The following is a 16,307-nucleotide window of genomic DNA, read 5'->3' as shown; positions in this document are numbered from 1 at the left end:
TACCTTTCAAAGTAGGATAGAGGCAGATTTGTTTATTCAATGTACACCACCCAGCTATCCACCTGCACACGGATCTGAGGTAAGCTTAAGTGTACCTAACGCATCAGGTCAGGTCTTCAAAGTATGAGTTTTTAATCTGTTTTTTATTGTTGTTGTTGTTTGGTTGGTTTTTTAACAGCTGTTTATTTTATTTTATTCTATTGCAAAACCACATTAAGTCATGCTTTATAGTAACTTTTACATCATTGTAGTTAAATGAAAAACTACATATATATATATACACACACATGCACATATAGTCTAATGATTTTTCTCCAAGAAGTGTTTTAATTCGATTCTGCCTGAAGAATTATTTTGGTCCTTCTCGATGATCTTCCATGATTTCTCTCCGAGGTGAAGGCACGGAGAAGCCCAGCACTGCGAGCACTTGCAGACAGCCATCGCACAAAGCCTGAGCAACACCTTCTCATCCCCGAAACCAGCGTCCACCTCACCTGCTGCCCTCACATTTCTGATAGCTGCAGTGCCAGACCTTAGAGCCACTCGTCACCATGCGTAAATGAGGGCATAAATCACCTTGCAGAGAAGTCTGCTCTGACTTTCTGCTGAGGCTGTCACCTTCCTAAATCATCTTCTTTACAGGGCTTGTCGCAGCTCTTCTACGTTTTAGTGTTTATAACCACTGCATAATAGTTTCGTTTGACTTGTATGAATCTGACAGTAGTGAAAAATAAATACAACTCTGTTTTTTTCTGTTTATTTGTTTTAAATGTGTATCAAGAAGTTATGTCCAAACACTGGGTGGATAGGATCATTTGCTTCACTTAATTCTGTAGCACAACCAACTCATAATCTAAGTGCCATGCATGTAGATGACATTGAACTTTTTTTTTTTTTTTTTACTTGAATTTGTTCACGTATGCTGCTGCTTATGAGAGTATTAAATGGCCAGCTGACTCCTTCACCTTCCCTGGATCCCCTCCATCAATATTTGCTATAAATTACACCTGCATTCAAACATAATCTACAAGGTTCTGGTGGCCAGTGCATATGTACAATAGGTTGCCAGCAGATGCCCAAGAAAAAGGATATGAAAAAAGACAAAAGGCTGCAAATTACCTACAGAAGTCACCCAAGCGTGACTGACTCCATCATTCAGCAGCCACGAAGAACAGCTACACACAGCAGGGAAGGGAGAACGCCATTGCAAGTAGTTTCTCAAGGGACACCTACTCAAAAAAAAATCACATTGCAGTGCTCTCTGGGTGATGTTCTGACAAAATGCACCATCCTTCCTTTAATGTCTAGCTTTGAACAGCAGGAAATAATTCTGCTAGGCGATGTGCAAGGGGAATGCCTTCCATAAAAATAAATAAAAATAGTAAAAAACCACAGCTTTCCCAGCCAGCTGCTTTTCAATCTGCCTGCACGCGAGGCTCAGAGGGCAGTGACCATGGTGTGTCTGCACGCAGACCTCATTGCATGGAGCAATCATCATCAGCTACCCCCGATCTTCCAGCAAAGACCAAAACAAGGGGGGTTACAATATTTGGGGTTACAATGGCAATTTCTGAATCTCATTTGCACTAAGATCAGACAACAGCATTTTTCAGAGCTGACTGGCAGTAATTCTGCACGAGAAGGTGTCTGTTCCTTCTGCAGCTGCAGATGCCACTCTGCTTTTGTTTTCCACGGGAAGCTTTTCAAGCACGACCGGGACTTCTGTCACAGCATTTCAGCACTACTATGCCACCTTTTCCCTGTATATTGTAGGAACGAACACAATGTTGCTGCTGTCCTTCTAAGAACCGATGCAAAACTTGGAAGTGGAGAAAAATAGTACTAGAAACATCAGAAAATGTCTTCATTTCTGTGCTTGCCAGCTCTCAATTAACTAATGGCATGAGCTACAATTTCTTTCTTCAAACCGATGCATCTGCTAAACCCAAAATGTTCATTAACTGCTCAAATGGGACAACAAGGCCCAAATGACCACACTTCTCATTTTGTTGGTATCCTCCATTAAGCACTGAAACACAGCAAACAGAATGACTGTGTTTTATTACTTGAGACTATCTCCCAGTTCATTCATCCACCTTACCCATTAGCAGCCATGTTAGCATTAGAGCCTAAGAGGCTCTCCCAGCATTTCACCCTTACAAAGGTATTAGGGAGCAAGCGGATCCCATACACTGCCAGAAGAGCAGGACTTCAAGCCAGGGCTGTTTCCAACTCCCGTAGTTACAAGAAAGCCCTCAAAAGACAAGCTGGACATAAGATGAAGCTGAACTCAGCTGGTTTCCAGAGTACAAGGACAGAAAAGCAGCAATGTAAACCAAAACAAAAAATGGTTTCTTTAGACAGCTCCTTCTGGAGTAGTCGTCCCACTACCAGCCACCACAGATACTTCCTGCAACTTCCCTTGTCGCTGTCCCAAGCTGCCACTCTCTTTCTACCTTCGAAATGAAACACCAAAATAAAGCCACAAGAGTTCTGTTCGATTCTTATTACTCATTCCTCCTGTCACCAGACTTTCAACTCCTATTGCTATCTAAGTTAACGCATTACATCCCCAGTCTGCAATGCACCAGAGCCCCAGCACTGGCTGGTGCTGCTGCCTGGGGACCTGGCGGTAGCAAACGCAAACAAACAAGCACAACTGTCTAAAATACAATTTATAATTCACAGCAGAGGACTGACGTTGGAACGAAATTATTTTAACAAAGTATTATTTCACTTGTGGCAATGGAAGACATTAGCACAGGCTTTCTTCATACTTGATTTTGATCTCACACATACAAACTTCAGCCGCCCGGACAAGCCCAGGCAGCCTCTTGCAGTGTATTTTTCAAAGACCATTAAAAAAAAAAAAATACTTAGGGAATGGACAATTATCAAAGATATTGAAGAACTCTGATGCATGGAGGGAAGCACAAAATGTTTACCTCAGAGGAGGTAACGAGGCTGAACTCAAAGAAAGGTCCCAAAAAATGGTTCAGTGGAAGAAAACTGGGAACTTCTGGCCATCCTGTGCCACAATCAACGGGGAAAGGAAATACAAGTCATAGGGAAGAGCTGAAAGTATTGGATGTTGAAAGAAAATTGCTATTTGTATTATCATTAATGACTTTGTCATAAAAGGTGTTAGTGAAATCTGCTGGTGGCACAAATACAGAAGCTCTTCTGCAAGGAGAAAGCTGCAATCACCAGAAGGAAAGCTGAAGCCTGGGAAAGGAATGTAATAGAAAAGTAATGAAGTGAAATGACAGAGCACAAGGTCAGTCATTCAGGGAACTGCTAAGAAATTCTGCTATCAGTGCTGGGCCACGATGGAAGGAAGAGACCCAGGTACATCAGCAGGGCACTGACCTACGCTGTTTTTGGTGCAATGCACTCACGGGGAAGGAAAATGTGCTGTCAGGTGCCAGCCCCCTGCAGAGCATTTGTACAAGGTAATGCCCAGGCCTCATCCCAGCAGCGCAGCAGCATCTGGTCCCTCACACACCAGAGTGATTAATGGAAAACACGGGAAATTGGAAGATAATCAAGGTAACAGATTTTTGTCTTGTACGTGGATATTAGGAGTTTGGCTTGCAGCAAAATGACGGCTGAGAGAAGCACCAAAAAAACTGTAATGTTGGCACAAGAAGAAAGAGCACCTAAAGCAGTCATTACTAAATTTAGGCTGGAAATTAGAACACAGCTAACATCAGAGAGATGTGGTCCAAGAACAGCCTTCTGAAGGGTGTAATAATTAGCTAACAACAAGCTAATGGGGCTTCATCGTAAAAGTCACGAACTGGGTAACATGATGGGGTTAAGCGTCTCAAAAGGAGATGCTTCCTAGTGGTTTAGTCCTCTTAGGTGATTTTTTTTTAAACCCACTGTCCGCAATTTGTCTGTGGAATTCACCAAGAGGTGAACAAGAACCTAAACCACAATCTCGGGACTAGAATTCAGCAGGGTTATAAAACTGCAAAATTACCGAATAACAAACATATCTGGAACACAAAGTTAAAAAGAGATAACTAAGATTTGGGGTATCAAGTTTCAAAGCATAAAACGACTTTCATCTAGTAGAAATCTGGATGAAACTTTGTAAACAGGCTACTCAATCTGCCTTCTGCATTTTTTCTCTGACTTCTTACTGCTCTGAAGCAGCTGAAACCAGCAATGACTGAAAACACATGAACCATTTCTGAAGCACGATTCAGGATAATATTTACACTTTTTTTTTTTAAGCTCTTTTGTTATTGCTTTGTTTGTATTTGAGGGGGGATTGGTGTACGTGTCTTTTTTTTCCCTCCTCACAGAGATGTGAAAGAATAAGAAATGGAAAGTCATGAGGAACTTACACAGAACAGCACTGTAGAATCCAAATCAAGTACATACAAAATAAAACTCTCCTTTGTTTCCAGTTTTGACAGGTTTTATGAATGAGACATTATATACTTTCATATAACATCAAGACCAGGCTGGATGGGGCTCTGAGCAACCTGGTCTAGTGGGAGCTGTCCCTACCCCTGGCAGGGGGTTGTAATTAGGTGACCTTTAAGGTCCTTCCCAACCCAAACCATTCTTCTGTATGTTTGAACATTTCTATTGACTTCACAGCTGTACATCAGCCATACAATCTGCAGCATTTTAGTAATAAAGTAATATTTTTCCAGTGATGCTGCAGAAATTACTCCTAATATTTAAGACTAGTTAATGAAATAAGGAAAGAAAAAGTTGTGTTTTTAACATATTTCTAGAAGAAAGCTACGGAAACTACCCCTATAGTTCTACAACAGAACTTCATGATTTACGTAACAATGTTGTAATGAAATACTTTGGAAGAAGCTTACCAAATAGTAACTATACTGAAAACAATAGAGGAGTTTTTGCCAACGTGCTTCTTTAACCTGACCATCTCTCAAAAATGATGACTACAAGAGACAACCAAACCATAGCATGTTGGATTTGTAGTTTCATTTAACTAAATGCCTATTCAAAACCCATAGCTGGTATATTGACAAAAAAACAACTTGGTAATCCTTTTTTGGATGTTGCATTACGCAGTGGACATGATCCTCTCTGCCTCTTGCTCCAGCTCCGTACTGCCGTCAGTCGCTGCAATCACACGCGTGAACAACCGAACAGTGGCTGTGAGACAGGCCCTCATTTGGGGCTCTTTGATTCTTTCCTCAAAGATAACGATGAAATGCTTTTAGAATAAGGTAAGCACATTCCTGGGCACCTCTTCTCTTTCCTCTTCCATTCACACCCCATATTATACTGACAGCTGTTGCAGTAAAGCTTAAGTTGTTCCTAGGTTGACAGGCCACGTGCCACGTTTCTCTGCCACCATGCAGTGGAAAGGATTCTCAGCGTTCAAAAGGGAAAAATTATTACCTGAGACACAAGTCAAGATATGGTTTATTACCTGCAGTTATCACATAAAAACTTCTACCTTTTCTGAGTCTGACAGAAGAACTTATTAGGAAAAACAATTAAGAAAATTAATAATCTGTCTGAATAATCAGAATTGAGTTTTGTGTTGTGTCTGATGCTTCCAAATCCTGAGCCAGGAACAATGTTGTTAAGTAACACAATACTCCATTAAAAATAATAATAAAACAAACAAACAAACAAGCAAAGGATTCTCTTTAAACATACTTAAAAAATACTGTACATTTCTACCTCACGGTACTAATTTACTTTATTTGACAAAGCAGATGAGTCTGGTGAAAAAAAGCAACAAACCACCAGCTCAGACTCAATTTTTTTTCCAGGTCTCTCCGCTCCACGATGCCCTCCCCCAAGGCAAGAGCTGTGTCCTTGGTTTGCAAGGACAATTGCCATCGATATAGCACGAAATTTATTTCTTTTTGGAAGTATGATATACCAAGGTTGTAAAAATGGCTGAACCATGTCCTGCACTACCCCCTACTACATCTTCTGCTGCCATTACCAGTGGCAAAAGGCGACGATGAACGATGACAGCACAAGCACAGCCCATGCCATGCACCTGCTGCAGTCTGAGGAGTTCCCCAGGGCTTCCTTCCCAACCTACCGCACAGCGCTGCTGTTAGGAGCCACATTGGGCACCAGGGAAGCAGCCTGACTTTGTGAATAGCATCTTCCACAAACAAGAAGCTATTCTTTCCAGTCTTAAGTGAAGATAACATACAGCAGAAGCTTTCTGATAGCCTCTTATGCCATGGAAAAAGGCTTGAAGGGCCCAACTGGGGAGCTACCACATTTGCCAAACAACAAGTGCTCCAGGTCATCCCCTGAGGTTCCAGCTCCTCTACTGAAAGGGCAGAGACAGACCAAAAGGAGGTCAATCACAATGGGACACAAACTCACCTCCTCATGAAACACCACCAAGTACGTGTGTTTTAGGCCACGCTTGGTCAGACTCCACCAACTGCATGGCTTTGTACCCAATAGTCTGAAATGTCTCTCAGTAAGAAACTGTTGAAGTAAAAAGGGGTCACCAAGTACAGCCTGAGGTGACAGCAACCACTGATTTTCTACTAAGCCTACAAAACTAATGATTCTGGGTCAGCCCCTAACATAGAGGTCCGCACATTACAGAAATTAATGTCTCAGCAGAAATGCAGCCATGAAAACTGAACTCATTCACTGGGCCACGGAGGAAGATGCTGATGCACCTGAAAGACAACCTGAACTACTGCTGTGTCCACACAGTTTGTTCTTGGCATGGACTTTGATCCTTAAAGCATGTTCCACAGACACGTTAAACGCGTATTTTGCTTTTTAATAACCACAAAGAACCATATTCAACACAGATATTATATATACACATGCGGTAAACACAAGACGTTGTGGTTACAGGGTGTTTTATCAGAAGATGAAGTGCCTGGGAGTAAAGCTCACAGCATCATGTGAAGCTGATCAGAACTGCTGTGTGTTAGGTTACGTGATAAAAAGCTTATCTCCACACACAAAGAAGTTCAGTGGCAAGTGAGGGAATCCCTATTACCCCACAGACACTAACCCAGCCCCTGCCAGGGCTGTCCCAGGGGAACCTCAACCCCATGGGGGCTGGATGTGACCTCAGATGAGTCAAGGGAAGCAGCTCTCCAGGTCAGCCCTTCAGAATGAAGATGGTCACTGCCTACAGGAGTAGGGAACTCACACACACAGCTTGGCTTCACCTATTCAACTTGCCCTTGACCCACCAAGGCTTCTCACCTTTACACTTCTCCATCCTGCTGGGGGAAAGTGGGCAAGCAACGGGCATGTTTCAATATACATGTTTCAGCCTCACCTTCCCGAGAAGGATCAGGTGCTTCTGGCCATTCCCTACATCCTTTGCCTCTATACCCCTCTAATTCCTTCTTTAAAACTCAACTGCACCCTGCAAATACCATAAATAGCACACATGGTGTATGTGTAAATATTACCAACAGCACACACAGCTGCACAACCCTCCAGCTGGGGATCCGGGAACATTCCTGGGGTGCTTGTGGCCTGCCCTGACCCCAGGGACGTGCTCCTGTTTCCCATTAACAGCTCTCCTCCTGGTCTGCCCAAGAGGGGCCTGGGCGAGGGCACTGGCTGTGTTTGTGCTTGCACAACTGCTGAGTGTTCCTGCCTGTGTTGATTTCTGCAGCCAGATGAGTGTGTTTGGTTGGCTGTGCTCCTGTGGGACTACGTGCTCAGTCTTGCTCCTGGTTGGACCTGGGGTCACGGAGCTGCAGGCCCACAGAGGCTCTGAAGGCCTCCATCAGGCTGCTGGAATCTGCAGTGCTGCAATCAACAAAGTCAAAAGTCAGTAATCTGGGGAAGTACAGACATTCGAGCACTCCCTTTGGCAGCAAAACCACACAAACGCTCCAAGGTAACACAAAAAACTTGATGTGAGGCAGCAAAGGGAGCTCAACAGCTCCAAATCCCAGCACCTCCTCGTTAGATCATCACGAGATTTTGACCACAGTAACATTATCAGATAATAAGACCAGAGGTAGACAGACTGCTGCCCAGCTCCTATTTCCTCCCTTTTCTTTGTCTGAAAGCATTCATTAGCAAGGAGGAACTCCAAGAACATTTACTGACCAAATTAATCATGACTCCCTTAATAGTTTCCTAGCTGTTAGAAAAAGAACCAAATTATCTCAAAACTCAAAAAAAAAAAAAAAAAAAAGTTAGACCAGGCAAGAACCAGCTAAACAAAACACTGTTCTCCAAATTATTAAAATCACATGGCCAGGTCTTTCCTCTCTGCCAGGAATAAGGAGGCACAAATAACCACTGTGCCCCAGCAGGAAATTGCAACCTCAGCTGCTTCACCTCCTCTGGAGACCCACTTACCCCTGGATTCAGCAGCATCATCCCCCCACACAACGGGGATCAGTTCGTGACTATTTGCTTTGGTCAAAAAAGCAACATGACTTCTGCCACTGGATGTGACAAAGGCAGGATTCCTACGATTTGTGCCTTCCAGCTCTTCCTCCCGTTCTGCTACTGAATGTGCCAAGCGCAAGTCTTTGGCTCATAAATGCCAAAACTCCCCTACTTAGGGTTACCTTCATTAGGAAAGTACAGCATGTAACCAGGAAGCCATCAGCCAGGGCTTGCACACCAGGCTCCCAGAGCCAGATTCCATCCTTTCCCAACTGAAGAAGACCATAACCCAGGCAAAGATTACAACCAGCACAGCGTGAGAGAGACAGCATGCAGCGTACTACAACTCCAGCAGGTTACTCAGCGCCCAGGGACAGCTGGGAACATGGTTTGATGTAGTGAGTACATGACTTAGTGAGTAAATAATCCAAATACACACATAATTATAGTCTATAACTGCTGTACACTGAAACCTGAGGGGGGCAGCAATGGCAGTGTGACATGACAGTCAGATGTCAGATTCTGAACACAGGGCTTGTGAAGAACAAAGGAGAAAGCTCCGTTTTGAAAGAAGTTCACAAGAGCCAGTATTCTCAAAGCAGATTTCCTGGGCTTCTTATGGGGAAAAAAATCAGGCACCTTCATAGCTCTAACTCCAGCAATAATTAAAGACATAAAGGGAGTCCAGACCTACACGCTTAGCCCAAGCCTCCCAGCTATCAGCACTCTTTATGGATAGACAATGCCAGACCTCTCAAACACCTTCCTTCTCAGGATGGGAAGCCCCATGGCTTGCCAGGTGTGGGGAAGCACACCCAGCCTGTCAGGTTGCTGCAGTGGAAGGAAAAGCCACGGTGCCAGAGGCTTCTAAGTCCCTTCACGTAGATAGCCTCAGCCAGTAACACAAAGCAGCTGATGCTGGCTCTCTCCCACTTCAAAGCACACCCTGAACTGTTGAACACATCACAGGAAGCCACACTCCTGCTATAAAGTACACTGAAATCTACCAGGGGTGTCCACGTTAGCAGATTTACTGGTACCACAGAGGAAGAGCACTACCACAACACACCTTTGTTGCATACAACCCTTTCTCAAGTGAGGAGGCAAAGCTGCAGTGCTTTGTTGCACAAACAGCTGAAAAAACCTACAATATGCAAGACTAATTAATTACTGTTCTTGCTAGAGTCGCAGAGGAGCTGGAACATCTTTGTTAAGAAATGTCACGATAACAATGTGAGCGATACGTAGAAACACAGGCACCTCCTGGCTGTGCTGGAAGAGGTCTGAGAGCTCAGTGCCTGAGATGTGAGATATGAGAGGGTCAGAAGGAGCTCCCCCACCCCAGCAGGCCCCTGGACCCACAGCAGATGACTTACCCTCCCCAGCTCGCTGGTGGGAAGTCCGCACTGGAGCACTAAGTCCTCGAGACCTCGGCACCAACACCCTCTCAGGTCACAACGAAGAAACGAGGAAAGCTGCAAAACAAAAGTGTGGCATAGTTAGGGCTTTTGTTTCTGAGGAGTCAAGGAGGGATTAATGAGAACTGCTGAGCTGCTGGAGGTCAGGGTTAATGGAACAAATGCTCACAGCCACCCTCCACTGCACCAGGAGGCGACACAAGCCTGGGAACCAGAAAAGCAGTGCAAGTGACCAAGTAACTCCAACATCATCTCTAGTTAGCCCCCTAAAATCTACCACAGCATTCTGCAATGCATTCTCAGGAGAAGTAAAAGCAGAACAGAGGAAGAGACCCCTGGATCCTTATATTATGGCACAGGGATCTTCACAAACCAGGCGGATGTCATAAGCTGATGTTGGACGATGGCATGCATAAACACTGAATATTGGTGAGAAAGTGCCTTTAGATGAAGAAGAGCCCTAAATTACTAAAAAAGCAGCAAGAAGTCCTCACTAAACAGCACATTCATAACCTGCTTCAGAAAATAAAGTCAAAAATCTTCTCCGTTAAGCCTGTGTTCAGCAGACACCGAGTACATCATTCATTTTTGCAGTCTGTACACTACAACACAGTCAGACCTCAGCCTTCCTGCCCTCTGGTAAACGATTACGTTAATGCTGTGGATTTTGGTATTGAAAAATATATTGGAATTGTTGCCACATAGTGATAGAAGCGAGGTTATCTTCCCATCAGGAGATGCTCCGTCAGTGGCAGCAGATCTGTCAAACCACGCTCTAGGATTCAAGGTATTATTCAGCTTCATATTTCTCTCCCCATCTGGAGGAAATAAATATGCAAGACTGCAGATACAAATCTCATCTGCTGTAAAGCTTCAAATTTATTTTATTTTTTTTATTAAAGCAAAAGCCAGTCTAAACCAAGCCAAACTATATTCCATTTTAAGAGAGCTGTTCTTTCCTGTCCTTGTTCTACAAGGAATTCAAGAACTCTAAATCCCAGTTAAGTGATCTGTTTTGTCTTGGTACTTAAGAGAGATAAAAACGCTCTCTTTAAAATTGGATTTGTCATTTGGAGGCTTAAAAGTTGAAACTTTTGTAAACAAATGAAAAATAATTTTAAAATTTAAAGCTTTTTGAAGGAATCGAGAAAATATACTCATTTTTATTGCAATAAGGAAACAGATTAAAAAAACCTGCCACCTCTTCCAGTGGGCAGGAAGGAAGCAGAACAATGCTTCGTGCTCATTAGCCTAATGTTCTAACCCAATTTAATGGGCACAGTTGTGTGGACTTTTGTACCAGACGATCAGATTTCATTGAGAGGGACAGAACATGCTATGTGAACACCCTCGTGCCAGCAAAGCCAAGCAAGTAGGCACTTCTGTTTGAGATTCACAGGGTTCATATGAACAAACCTTCCTGGGGTAAGCCTTAAGACCCCAACCTTCTGCACAGACCGGGCACACAGGCTAGGTTTCTTCCTCCCTAATAATTCTAAGGGTTTCTTTCTGAGATAAACAGATGCTGGTGTGGCCGTTGTTATAATTAACCCTCTTCATCCTATATCTGAAACCTAATTTGCTTTAGACCAAGCCTAGTGTAACAGCAGCAGAAGCAGTGGCTAATTCAATAAAAACCAGACAACTCAAAAGGAATTTTATGCCTGGAAGGAGACAAATTCTCTTCTTGCCTTCCCTTTGCAAGACGCAGGAGGAAGACGATGGCTAAATCACAGCTTCCCCAGCACAGGGGATCTGTGACTGTGCCTTTAAAGACTCCTTGGGAAATTCTTCAATAACTCTTTGTAGGAAAGTGCAAAACAAAGTTTCAACAACTTCAGATCCAAGGAGACATTGCTGCTGCCATCAGCTCCTGCCACAGGGCTGCTGCACCCCCAGCATTTTTTATTTCCCAGCTGAGGATGCTCGCCCAGCCCAGCCCTCCACGTCCTGCACAACACGTCCACCTCCCCACCCACACTCTCACCACGCTGCCTGCCTTGAAAACTGGCAGATTGGAGAACAACGACTGGGGGATGAAGACAGGACCTGTTGTGTTTTGTTTTTTTCCCCCCTTCCTACTTACATAACTTAATGTTTCAAAGAAAACCTCAGACAGCCAACAGCGCAGCAAGCTGTCTCCCAAACCTATACGAACGAGAATAATTAATTTAGGACTTGATTAAAAGCGGTAAATTGGAAGGCAGATAACATGCAAGCACGGAGAGCATCCTTCAGAAATGAATCAGCAGATGCTTAACGCCCACAAAGGACAAAGGAGGCACACACTGTTTCAATTAGCGAAATAAACAACTGGCTGCTTGAGGCAGATCTAGGTGCAAGTGCAGAAAATCAAATAGTCCCCATCTCTCTCCTCTGCAAAGACGGAGTGACAGCCATGTACACTTGAAACAGAATTAGATGTTGCTGGATTTCCATGGGACACAGACCTGCAGTTCACTCCTCAGCTAGCCTCACAGGTGCCACCACGCAGCACAGCCTCGTGCACATGACAGCACCTGAGTTAGAAATAACAAAAACAAGCAGGAAACACCAGCTGGCAAGGAAGGGATCAGGGAGCTATCACCCTTGTTGAGATGCTAGCACAAACATCACTTTGTTTTGAGAGAGCTGTAGAAGTAACATCTAGCTGATGAAGACTCCCCGTGAGCTTCAGCATCAGACCAAAGCCACCTTCCTGAGGCTAAGCAGGTCTTCGTGAACAAGGAACCACCGCAGCTCCCCCCCGTGCCCCACTGCAGGCCACATGCGTGGCATGGAATTGAAACACACATGAATTTATGTGTGGAGACTGAAAATACATATTACGTATGTACAGTATTCATCTCATAGTGATGAATGAACTGTATCACTACAAACCCTGTACCAGGTATCGTGCTCCAGCCTGCCCCCTGCACACACAGACACGCTGCAGCTGGGTTATCAGACTGGGAGCTCTGCCTTAGGCGTCTTTTAAACAGGGAGTGAAGGAGCTCACTTCTTAAAATTTCCACCTCTTTCCCCCAGTTTAAAAATACTGGAATAGGAAGAGTCCAGCACAACATCAATATTTAATAAGTACAACGTGGTCATCTATTTTAGGGATGGATTATTCTCTTTCCTTCCAGAAAGCCAATTACCAGTGCCTAACTCCAGACCATTAGCCCGCCGGTAAGTCACCTGCAACCACCCCACAAACACAGGCTGCTGGAGGTTCTCAAAAAGAAAAAGAGAAGGAGGAGCTGAGTTTTGTTCTGCTGTTTCTAGGGCCCTTAGCGTGGAAATAGTTAAAAAACAAGCAAACACAGATTACTATTTTCTTAAAGCAAGGAAAGTGCCAGTTGAATTAACAAGTTGTGCTTCAATCTGACACGAGTGAAGGATGCTGATGACACGCTGAAGGGTAAAAGAGTCATTAAGAAGGGGTAGGGGAGAAAGCTGCTGTCACTGCCTCAAGATTTTCCTGACGTTTTTAGTATCTACCTTCCTTTGTCTGCAAAGAAATCTTACCTTCTTTGACAGCAGATTTTGCCAAATCCATAGAAGGGAGCATCTTATACATTAATTCACTGAGTGCCCTAGAGGGCTGCAAGTAAGAGAGCATCATTTAGATGGCATTTTACCTTCCCAAGGTTTTGAAGGTCAGGAAGATGCAGTGGGAGGGAAGACTTTCACTTATCCCATCATATCTCAGTGCATTCAGGAGCATTTCTTTCACAATTAGTGGCTACAAGTGAAACTTGTGTGGCGCTGCATTAATTATGAGCTCTAAGAAGTGCAACAAAAATGAAGAGATTTGGTAATCCATTATTTGCAGGAGGGGCCCCACCCTTCCCCTTCCTGGTTAGAAAAACATTCTGGGCAATGACCTTCTAATCCTACCTGTAGGAATTATGAGACTTTTTGAAATATAAGCTCTACATTACGTGCCAGGGCTGCAAGCCAGCTCTCACCCACCCAGATGAGCAGCCCATCACCAAGCTCCCTCCGCAGGGAGGGCTCCAGCAGCCCCCTGTGCCATGCCACAGGGCCAGGACATGCTCGTGGAAAGGGCAGAGAGGAAGGTAAGGTCCTGCTGGGCCAGGACTGAACGAGGGGATGGGTCTCCTGCCTCCCCACAAGGCATGTCAACCACAGAAGGGACAAGGAGAAGAGAAGGGCTTGATATCCGTGACGGATACCCAGCTCCATCCCCTCCATTTGAGTGAATCTTTCTATGAAAAACGTCTGAAGTGGAAGTTGGAAGGTGTTTTTGGCTTTTCCTTTTTAGAGTTTTGCACAAAGGGACAAGGGGAATAAAGGGCAGACTAACAAACTTGCCTTTCACGCTGCTCTGGACCGAATCTGTATCCTCATTTTGGCAACTGCCAGATGTGCTTCGCATCCTGCCCAGGGCAAAGGACAAGTCTGCTGCTCAAATAGCTGCCTCTCAGCGTGCTTCAGCTCCAGCACGAGCTGCTCCTTATATTTCTTCCCATGTTTACTTTAAGCTTCTTACCCAGAACTTCCTTGCCTACCTTGTGCTCTTCCTTCATGCCTCTAAAATAAAACCACCAGTTGTTTTCCAGGCAGCACTGTGGCTCTGTCCACATGAAGGCGATGCTGCCTGAGGGGCTGTAGCATGCTGGCTCCCTGCCCTACAGCAGGGACTTCACCCTCCAGGCAAAACCCAGGGAATCCTGCACACCAAGAAGGTGCAATCAAGTCGTGCAGACCCATTGGTGGGGGAAGGAGAGCCCAGAAGCGTCCCGCACACAATTCCTATGCCCTGAGATGGGTTTGCAGTGCACACAGCATCCCCCCAGGCAGCATGAACCCTTCTGCCAACTTTCCATCCCCAAAACCATCCCTTTCCTCCACCTTTCAGCATTGCTACAGCCACGACTGCTGCTCAGCCTACAGCAGAACCCAGACAGAAGAGACAAGTGGCTGCTATCATGAAAGTGTCTGAGCAGACATCTGGGCTGAGGCTGGCAGTCCTGGGTTACGATGCCAAGAAGCACAGCACGATCCCCACAGGGTACGTGTGTAGTGCTCCACGGCGACTGGCAGGGCACAGCCCCAGCACCACTGCAGCCTTTGTTTTCCCCCCGGTGGATGGCAATCAGGTTGTGTTTTCTGTTCTCTTATCTCTCCTGACCCAAGCTTTACAATTGACAGAGGCCACATGTTTGATTTGCTGCTAACACTTAAGCAGCAACATGAGTGTGCTTTGAAAATGCTTAAGCTGGAGGAGCTGAAGAGAAGGGGAAAAAATAAAAGTGGAAATAAATCTTATTCAGTATTTGAAAGCAAAGGAGCCTGGAACTCCTCTCAGAGATCTTACCCTTAACCCTCCACACAATGGGTGCAACTTACTTAGCTGAGAATTCTTCCATCTACACGTTAAGAAGCCAACTTACTTTTATGGAGACATCAAATTTTAAGGAAGGACTTGAAAGCCTGAGAATTCATGCCGATATATGGGACAGAGGGTAAACCACGAGGTTAGAGGCAACTAAAGATGTTTGTCCAGAAGCTACTGGAGAGAAAAACATTTCCAAACAATTCAACTTCTCAGCAGACATACCAGCCTGGAGACCAGGTCTTATCTGTCACTTGGAGAAAGACCTGAGGGCGATGAGCATTCAGGTCACACACACCTTTTCTGCAGCAACCCACAGCACTGCTATTCATGTGATAAACACCCATGGCACAGCAGGAGCCAGTGGTGATGAATAATGCAGGAGATGCAGTCACTCCACCACATATCATCCCCATGGGACACGGAGGCAGCATTTTAGCCTAAGCCATCCTTTCCCCCCTCAGGGCACACCACGTTTTTTCATTATTTTCTCTCCCCTTCCCATTCCACGCATCCATTCACAGGTCAAACCCAGCAAAACAGGATGGGCTGTTGGGGAAGAGCCGGAGACACAAGCAGGATGCACTGTACCCTCTCACCAGGTGATGTTTAATACTACATCTGCTCAACACAGGAGCTCCACGAGCCAGAAACACATTTTTCCCAACCAGGTACTCCTCAGTCCACGTTTCCCAAGAGATGTGCTTCACCACGAGGCACTTAGCAATGCCAGCCTGGCTCCTCTGCCACTTTCTACCTTTCCACATCTTGCTTGGCCAGGCCCTCTGCCAGTACTGCTGGCCTTTGCTGTTTTCACATCAGCCTGGGCATCCACTCACTCCACCCATTTATTACGCCATTAGAAGAGCGTCTTTGTCTCACATCTGCATTATTTCATGCTGTTTCTTTTACATTTATTTTCATATATTCAAGAAATCTATATAGGCATATTTGACCAGGAGAAGATTTGAGAAAGTTCAGGCAGACTCTCAGACTGCACGCTTCGAATGAGTGCACTGAAAAATGCAAAAAAAAAAAAAAAAAAAAAAAAAAAAAAGGCTCAGGTCCCTCTCCCGTTTTAGTCATAATCAATGTTAATGATGCTGTTACAAGCCCTCCTGAATTTGGCTTCAAAGCCAGCCAGCAGCCAATACAGAACCCTTAACTGCAACTTCTGCAGTGTGCTAACA

At 44.8% G+C, this 16,307-nt stretch overlaps 1 protein-coding gene across 1 annotated transcript in view; it reads right to left on the bottom strand.

Moving 5' to 3' along the window:
• Window positions 1-16,307, bottom strand: part of APBB2 (amyloid beta precursor protein binding family B member 2) — a 143,701-nt gene that overhangs the window by 100,421 nt on the left and 26,973 nt on the right. The window contains exon 2 of the mRNA XM_084285687.1: window positions 9,732-9,830. The gene's annotated coding sequence lies outside the window, so the exon portion shown is untranslated. The remainder of the gene's footprint in view (window positions 1-9,731; window positions 9,831-16,307) is intronic.

This window comes from Netta rufina (assembly GCF_964035555.1).
Source record: "Netta rufina genome assembly, chromosome: 4".
In the NCBI taxonomy this organism is placed as follows: domain Eukaryota; kingdom Metazoa; phylum Chordata; class Aves; order Anseriformes; family Anatidae; genus Netta; species Netta rufina.
Note: the sequence above shows the minus strand (reverse complement) of the source record. Positions and strands in the feature narration are given on the sequence as shown.